This window comes from Rattus norvegicus, chromosome 7 (assembly GCF_021556685.1).
Source record: "Rattus norvegicus strain SHRSP/BbbUtx chromosome 7, alternate assembly SHRSP_T2T, whole genome shotgun sequence".
NCBI classification, from domain to species: Eukaryota; Metazoa; Chordata; class Mammalia; order Rodentia; family Muridae; genus Rattus; species Rattus norvegicus.
This window is the reverse complement of record NC_141540.1, coordinates 62,014,911-62,023,087: the sequence shown is the minus strand read 5'-3', so window position 1 is coordinate 62,023,087 and position 8,177 is coordinate 62,014,911.

Here is an 8,177-nt window from a genome sequence, read left to right as displayed (position 1 = left end):
TTGAAACTTTGAATTCTGGGGTTAGACTTGGAATCTCATCCCTCCTCCTCTGACCTCTCCCAACCTGGTAACCAGGCCTTGGCTTGGTTTGCTCATCTGTAATCTGGGCTTCGTAGTGTCATTAGTGATCCTTAAAAATGCATTGCTCCAGGCCCACGGCTCAGGAAATGGGAAGAACAAAGAACACCATCTCACTGTTCCTTGCTTCATCGTGCAAACTCTTTAAATATCCTTTCTCCCCCTCCCTCCCTCCCTCTCTCCACCTACTCTGAAAGTATTATGTAGTCCAGGCTATCCTCAGACTTCCTTTGTAGTTGACATTTACCTGCTGATCCTTTTGCCTCTTCCTCCCGAAGGCTGGGGTTGCAGATATGAATTGCTATGCCTGTTTAATGTGGTGCTGGGAATCAGACCCTAGGCTTCTTGAACACCAGGGGCTCTGCCAAGTGAGCTGCACACCTACCTCTAAAGGCCATCTCTTGACAGAGACTTCCCCTGCCTGTCCCTTCTACCCCAGACATTCCCTAGAAGAGTTGCCTGCTTGTTTGTTTTCTGGAACTTTCATGGTTTCTAGTTATACATTTGTCTGTCTGGTCCGTGGGACTTGGAAGCCCCAGACAGCAGGGGTAATGGGTACTGTAATTACCACGGTCCACCCAGAACCTAGCCCAATGCCTAGTGCATAGGAGACGTTAGTGAAGATTTGATAACAAATGGGTGTCACGTAGAACTACAATATCTCAGTATCACACGTGTGGGAGTCATGGGAAATGGGGGAGTGTCATGGGAAGTGGGGGGTGTCATGGGAAGTGGGGGGGAGTAATGGGAAGTGGGGGGTGTCATGGGAAGTGGGGGGGTGTCATGGGAAGTGGGAGAGTGTCATGGGAAGTGGAGGAATGTCATGGGAAGTGGGGAGTGTCATAGGAAATGAGGGAGTGTCATGGGAAGTGGGGGGTGTCATGGGAAGTGGGGGAGTGTCATGGGAAGTGGGGGGTGTCATAGGAAGTGAGGGAGTGTCATGGGAAATGGGGGGTGTCATGGGAAGTGGGGTGTCATGGGAAGTGGGGGAGTGTCATGGGAAGTGAGGGGTGTCATGGGAAGTGGGGTGACATGGGAAGTGGGGGAGTGTCATGGGAAGTGGGGGAGTGTCATGGGAAGTGGGAGAGTGTCATGGGAAGTGGGGAGTGTCATAGGAAGTGGGGGAGTGTCATGGGAAGTGGGGGGTATCATGGGAAGTGGGGGAGTGTCATGGGAAGTGGAGAGTGTCATGGGAAGTGGGGGAGTGTCATGGGAAGTGGGGAGTGTCATGGGAAGTGGGGGAGTGTCATGGGAAGTGGGGAGTGTCATGGGAAGTGGGAGAGTGTCATGGGAAGTGGGAGAGTGTCATGGGAAGTGGGGGAGTGTCATGGGAAGTGGGGGAGTGTCATGGGAAGTGGGGGAGTGTCATGGGAAGTGGGGGAGTGTCATGGGAAGTGGGGGAGTGTCATGGGAAGTGGGGGGTATCATGGGAAGTGGGGGAGTGTCATGGGAAGTGGGGGGAGTCATGGGAAGGGGGAGAGTGTCATGGGAAGTGGGAGAGTGTCATGGGAAGTGGGGGAGTGTCATGGGAAGTGGGGGGGAGTCATGGGAAGTGGGAGAGTGTCATGGGAAGTGGGGGGTGTCATGGGAAGTGGGGGAGTGTCATGGGAAGTGGGGAGTGTCATGGGAAGTGGGAGAGTGTCATGGGAAGTGGGGGGGAGTCATGGGAAGTGGGAGAGTGTCATGGGAAGTGGGGGAGTGTCATGGGAAGTGGGGGGGAGTCATGGGAAGCGGGAGAGTGTCATGGGAAGTGGGGGGTGTCATGGGAAGTGGGGGAGTGTCATGGGAAGTGAGGGGTGTCATGGGAAGTGGGGTGACATGGGAAGTGGGGGAGTGTCATGGGAAGTGGGGGAGTGTCATGGGAAGTGGGAGAGTGTCATGGGAAGTGGGGGAGTGTCATGGGAAGTGGGGGGGAGTCATGGGAAGTGGGAGAGTGTCATGGGAAGTGGGGGAGTGTCATGGGAAGTGGGGGGAGTCATGGGAAGTGGGGGAGTGTCATGGGAAGTGAGGGGTGTCATGGGAAGTGGGGTGACATGGGAAGTGGGGGAGTGTCATGGGAAGTGGGGAGTGTCATGGGAAGTGGGGAGTGTCATGGGAAGTGGGGGAGTGTCATGGGAAGTGGGGAGTGTCATGGGAAGTGGGGGAGTGTCATGGGAAGTGGGGAGTGTCATGTGAAGTGGGGGAGTGTCATGGGAAGTGGGGGAGTGTCATGGGAAGTGGGGAGTGTCATGGGAAGTGGGGGAGTGTCATGGGAAGTGGGGGAGTGTCATGGGAAGTGGGGAGTGTCATGGGAAGTGGGGGTGTCATGGGAAGTGGGGAGTGTCATGGGAAGTGGGGTGTCATGGGAAGTGGGGAGTGTCATGGGAAGTGGGGAGTGTCATGGGAAGTGGGGAGTGTCATGGGAAGTAGGGGGATGTCATGGGAAGTATGAGCACCATCCTCTCTTTTCCTTCAAATTTGCCATTCTAGAGAAAACGATTTCAGACTGCCCAAGTGCTATTAACATTTCTTGTGTCATGTGCCCAAAGTGCATTTTCAGAATTATTTCTGCATACCATACAATTAGAGTAGATATTAAAATGTAAAAATTTCTACTTTGTACCACATACTTAATTAATATATATGAAACTGATTTTAATAACTTATGAGAATGTTTAAATATAGAAGGTTTATAATGAACCATTTCTTTTTTTTTTTTTTTTTTTTTTTTTTTTTTCCGGAGCTGGGGACCGAACCCAGGGCGTTGTGCTTCCTAGGCAAGCGCTCTACCACTGAGCTAAATCCCCAACACATAATGAACCATTTCTTAACCGGTTACTGTTTTCCTTCCCACAGTAATCGACTGCAGATGTCCAGCACCCTTGTTTTTAACTCAGCATTTACACGTCCCTCTCGGCATAACCTGACCCAAGGCTTCGGCACACTGGAAGGCATTGCATCAGCTTAGAAAGTCCTCGTGTGCGGATTTGACACTCACGCCCTGGATAACGTTCTGGGCGTGGTGCTTCTGGAGCTTAGTTTTGCAAAACATATACTTAGTCAAATGATGTCCTCGGAATTACGTCATAGATCCACACGTCTGATGACGTCAGCCCTCGACAACCACTCTTACTCAGGCTCCTGGGAATTCCAGCTTACCTTATCAGAATGAAGTGAAATAAACAATCTGCGAATCATCCCGACCCTAGCGAGAAATGTTTGTGTTATTTTTACAACATAATTATTTTAAGTAGCCAAGCTCAGAGGCTCAGGCTCAACCTTAAGGAGTTAAGGCTTTAAATACATTGCCTTGAGTTCTGGACTCACTGAATTCACGATGAGAAATTCAGCAGGTGCTCTTCCGAGGCAGAAGGGGGGCACTCTGTTGATAAAGTTTCAGAAATGTACAAAGCCTGGTTTTAAAATCCCCAATTAAAGCTTTCTATTGTTTTTTTTTTTTCTGAATAGCATGTAGTGCATTTTATACAAGTTATGCCAGGACCAGAATGGGTTACAGCTTGTTGATTTTTGGCTGAAGGGGTCCCATTCCCTAAAAAAAACTCACAGATGATTGCTGATGCTATTTGTTTCCCTCCACAGCCTAATGGTAAGGCCATGCTGTAGAAGACAGCACTTGCGTACATCAACGAATATGGGTAAATTGAGCTGGTACTCAACGAGAGGCTTCATCCCCAGTGACTAGTGTTCACAGTGCTGAAAAGTTCTTTATACCAAAAGACGAAAGCAATCACCAGTCTCGTTCTGCTACAAAGCCTGTGAGCTACCATAGTGATCGGTTGCGAGGAATGCCGGTTGGAACAATAATGGCACAAGTATCACTTGAGTAACCAACCATTTTTTGATTGGATTTAAGGCCCACCCTATGAGCTTGAACCTACACCTAGCACTGTGTAGGTGTAGGTTAATGAAGCTGAGACGAGATCTAGAACTCACAGGAAAACCTATTACAATTATCCTGCTAAAGCAATCACATCATTCCTGACCATTATACTTCTATACCCCATAGACCAGTGTATTATTGACTCCCTCCCCCCAATTAGAGAAGTCTCTTCTTGCAGTAGATAGTAATTAACACTGAAACCAATGACTAGTCAAGTATAGAGAGTGGCAGACTTTCGTGTACTTGGCCCTAACTGGGATGTCCTTATTAAATCATTCTCCTCAAGGCTCAGGGATTTACGCAGCAGAGAAGGCAGAGGGGTCGTAAGAGTTGGAGGTGGGGGGGTGACTCCAAAGAAACAACTTGCAGACACCATGTGGGTGACGCACACGTGAACTCACAGAGGCTGTGGCAGCAGGCACAAGACCTGTACAAGTGCAAACCAGACATCCCAGCATGGAGACAGGGAAGCAGGCACAAAGCCCCACCTCCAACTAAGAAGCTATTTGCAATCCATAGGTGTCCAGAGGGAAAGATCAGTTCCCTTCAATGAAGTGGCAGCAGGTGTATGTACTGCTGGTTTGTGTGTCAACTCGACCCACAACGGAGTTATCCCAGAGAAAGAAAGGAGCCTCCCTTGAGGAAATGCCTCGATGAGATCCAGTAGGAAGGCATTTTCTCAATGAGTGAACAAGTAGGGGAAGGCCAGTTGGGTGGAGCCATCCCTGGGCTGGTAGTCTTGGGTTTTATAAGAGAGCAAGCTGAGCAAGCCAGGGGAAGCAAGCCAGTAAGTAACATCCCTCCATGGCCTCTGCATCAGCTCCTGCCTCCAGGATCCTGCCCTGTGTGAGTTCCAGTCCTGACTTCCTTTGGTGATAAATAGAAATGTGGAAGTGTAAGCTGAATAAACCCTTTCCTCCCCAACTTGTTTCTTGGTCATGGTGTTCGTGCAGAACTAGAAACCCTGACTTAGACAATGTAATAACTACACTCTCAGGTAGGCAACATGTTTGAGAATATATGGAAATAGTCTTAGAATTTCGAACTCTTTCACACACAGTAGACAGATTAGACAGTAGACGGAGACACAGTAGGAAGATTCAAGTTAGGAATGATGAGTAAAAATTGCCACAGAAAACAAGACTTTTAAAGCAAATTATAAATTTACTTTCCTATATAGACATATATGCAAATATATTGGTGTATACAGATAGGTGTATATATTGATACATATACCGTTTTCATACATACCAATTCACAAGGACATAAATATATGTATATTCCACTGTGCTCATCTCCCTTCCCATGCGTTTCCATACTGGCTAAGCTTTGATTACGGCTAATGCCTCCCAGGTGTTCCAATTCCTCGGGCTCTTTATGCGTTTCTTTCAGATCTAATTTCTCTTGCAATTTAGTCTCTCAAAATGAGACCATTCCAACAGGCCTTGATCTAACATATGGTTGGCAAATATCCAATGAGAACAGACAGCTTCGTTATATAATTCAGAGACCACAGATGTGGCCTCTACTTAAATGACCTTAAACGGATCCCAGGGCCTAAAGGCTGAAGGCATGCTGAGACCCCAGATTAGACAGTTGCACGAACGGAAATCATTTGTGGCAGGTGCTTTAGCCCTGATCCACTCCTCCAGGCCTGAGTTTAAGTTCAGTAGACTTCTGAAAAAGGCCAGTCATGCACACCCCTTTTTAGAGTTGAAAAAGAAGTCAGAAGCCATGTAGTTCAGTCACATCCAAGTTACACATGCTAAAGCTAGAGGACTCTTGCCTCGGAATTTACCTTCCTCTATCGCCAACTTCACTTCCTCATTATTGATCATGTGATCATGTGATGTTTGATCTATGATTATACTTATTTGCAACCCTGGAAATGAAACCAACTTGATCCCTTAATAAAATAATAAAATATTTTTAATGTACTATTGAGGTAATTTGGAATTCTTTTATCCAGGTGGGGTTTTGTGGAAAGTGCAGGTTGGGGGTGGTATGTGTGCCTTTGTGTGGGGATCAAATTCAGGGTCTTGGGCATGTCAGGTAATTGCTCTACCACCGAGCTAAAATACTCCAATTCTTAAAGACTCTTGTATGCATGTTCATTAAGGATTTGACCTATAGTTTTCATGTGTGTGTGTGTGTGTGTGTGTGTGTGTGTGTGTGTGTGTGTGTGTGGTGTTATTATTAGGGTGTTGTGGTGCCCTTCACCAACCCCTATGTAGAAGGCTTTTCCTCAGCTGGAGGTACTATTCGGGAGGAGCACTAGAAACTTTAGGAAGATGGCTCTGGTTGGCAGCAGTAAATCATCATGGGCACTGCTTGAAGAGTGTTTTGACCTGATGCCTTCCCGTTTGTGTCTCTGTCCCCATCTCTCTCTAGTCTTGTCCCCCACCCCCTCCAACCCCTCTTCCCACTTCTGGCCAGTATGAGGTGGGCAGCACTGTTTTGTCAAGCTCTTCTACTAAGATGGTCTCCCTCCCACGCTCAAGGGTGAGTAGAGCTACTTAAAGATGGAGAGACACCTCTGAGGCCACGGGCCATAGCACATAATACGTCCCTTTAAAGGAAATAATTTCATGTGCAAGCTGTTTATGTTGAATATTTGTTGCAGTGACGAAAAAAGCAGCACAAACAAACAAAAATGCTGACAGACATGTAGGACAAGACTATGTCTCTGTAGAATGCGTTGGGAAGCAAATCTTTTGTTCCTATTTGGTAGGCTAGTCTGAGGAGTGGTAGCGTTAGTTTTGGGTGTTTTTTGTTTGTTTGTTTGTTTGTTTGTTTGAGTTTTGTTTTGTTTTGGTTTGGTTTTTTTGATCTGGTATAATTTAGCCATGAACTAATCTGGCCTTGAGCTTCTCCTTGTTGAGAGACTTTTCATCCAGTTTCATTTTTGACCAACTAAGAGGTCTAAATATCCCCAAATATTCAACATAAACAGCTTGCACATGAAATTATTTCCTTTAAAGGGATGTATTATGTGCTATGGCCCGTGGCCTCAGAGGTGTCTCTCCATCTTTAAGTAGCTCTACTCACCCTTGAGCGTGGGAGGGAGACCATCTTAGTAGAAGAGCTTGACAAAACAGTGCTGCCCACCTCATACTGGCCAGAAGTGGGAAGAGGGGTTGGAGGGGGTGGGGGACAAGACTAGAGGCTTAATTTTTGTAACCATATAAAAGTATAGAAATCTGTCCATTTTTTCTTAGATGTTTCAGTTTACTGGCATATTAAGTTTTAAAATATCCCTGGTCCTGGCGTGGATCCCAATGGTATCCGTGGCAGTCTCTCCTTTTGTCCCTAATTTTATTATTCCAGCCTTGTCTGTCTTGTAGTTCGGCTCAGTGTTTGTCAAGCTTTGTGTTTTCACAGCTCTCTGAGAGGGTTTGCTCTCCAGGACCACGCAGAGAGCAGAAACTCACCATAACAGCTACAGCACGAAAACACACCCTGTCCTCTGGGTTGCTGTAAACAGAAACACATGCAGAGACCCAAGTTCCCACACTCAGGAATCCCATAAAACACTAAACTGGAAGCCATAACATATACCCAAAGGACCTGTAGGATAAAAGAGAAAAAATATTTACAAATAAAATAGAAATCAAATATATATATATATATCAGACAAAGCAATATGATAAAAAAATCAATTTAAAACAACTATACTAATAAAACCAAAGAGAAAAGAAAAAGAGAAGGGCAAAATAATATACAGTAAGCTATAAAGTTAAATATATGGTCAAAATTAATACAATTTGAGCAAAAAAAAATTAAGCGGACTTTTAAGTGAAAATGAGGAAAAGAGACAAAATGTCACGGTGAATAGAGACGAATAACAGCAGGTGAAAGTGAGAGAAGATAAGCGAGAAAACAAGTCAAGACTTTCTTCTAACCAAGGACATTTTGCTGTATTGTGTTGGGAGGGGGCAGTAGGCCATGGCAAGCTAAGGCCTGTGGTCTGTTCTCTCAGCTCTCACCAAGCAGAGCTCTGCCTGTGTTTCCCACGGGGATTGCAAGGCTGCAGTCAGCCCACAGGTCATTGTACTCAGAGCTACAGCAGCAATGCAACCTTCTGTGTGCGGAGGCAACGCGAATTCTTACACGGTCCCTAGACCCTCAGTCTGTGCTCCTAGGGACGTGGCAAATAACCCAGCCACAGGTTATCTCTGAAAGCCTCAAAGAACGGGGAATCAAATAGACCACTGAGCCC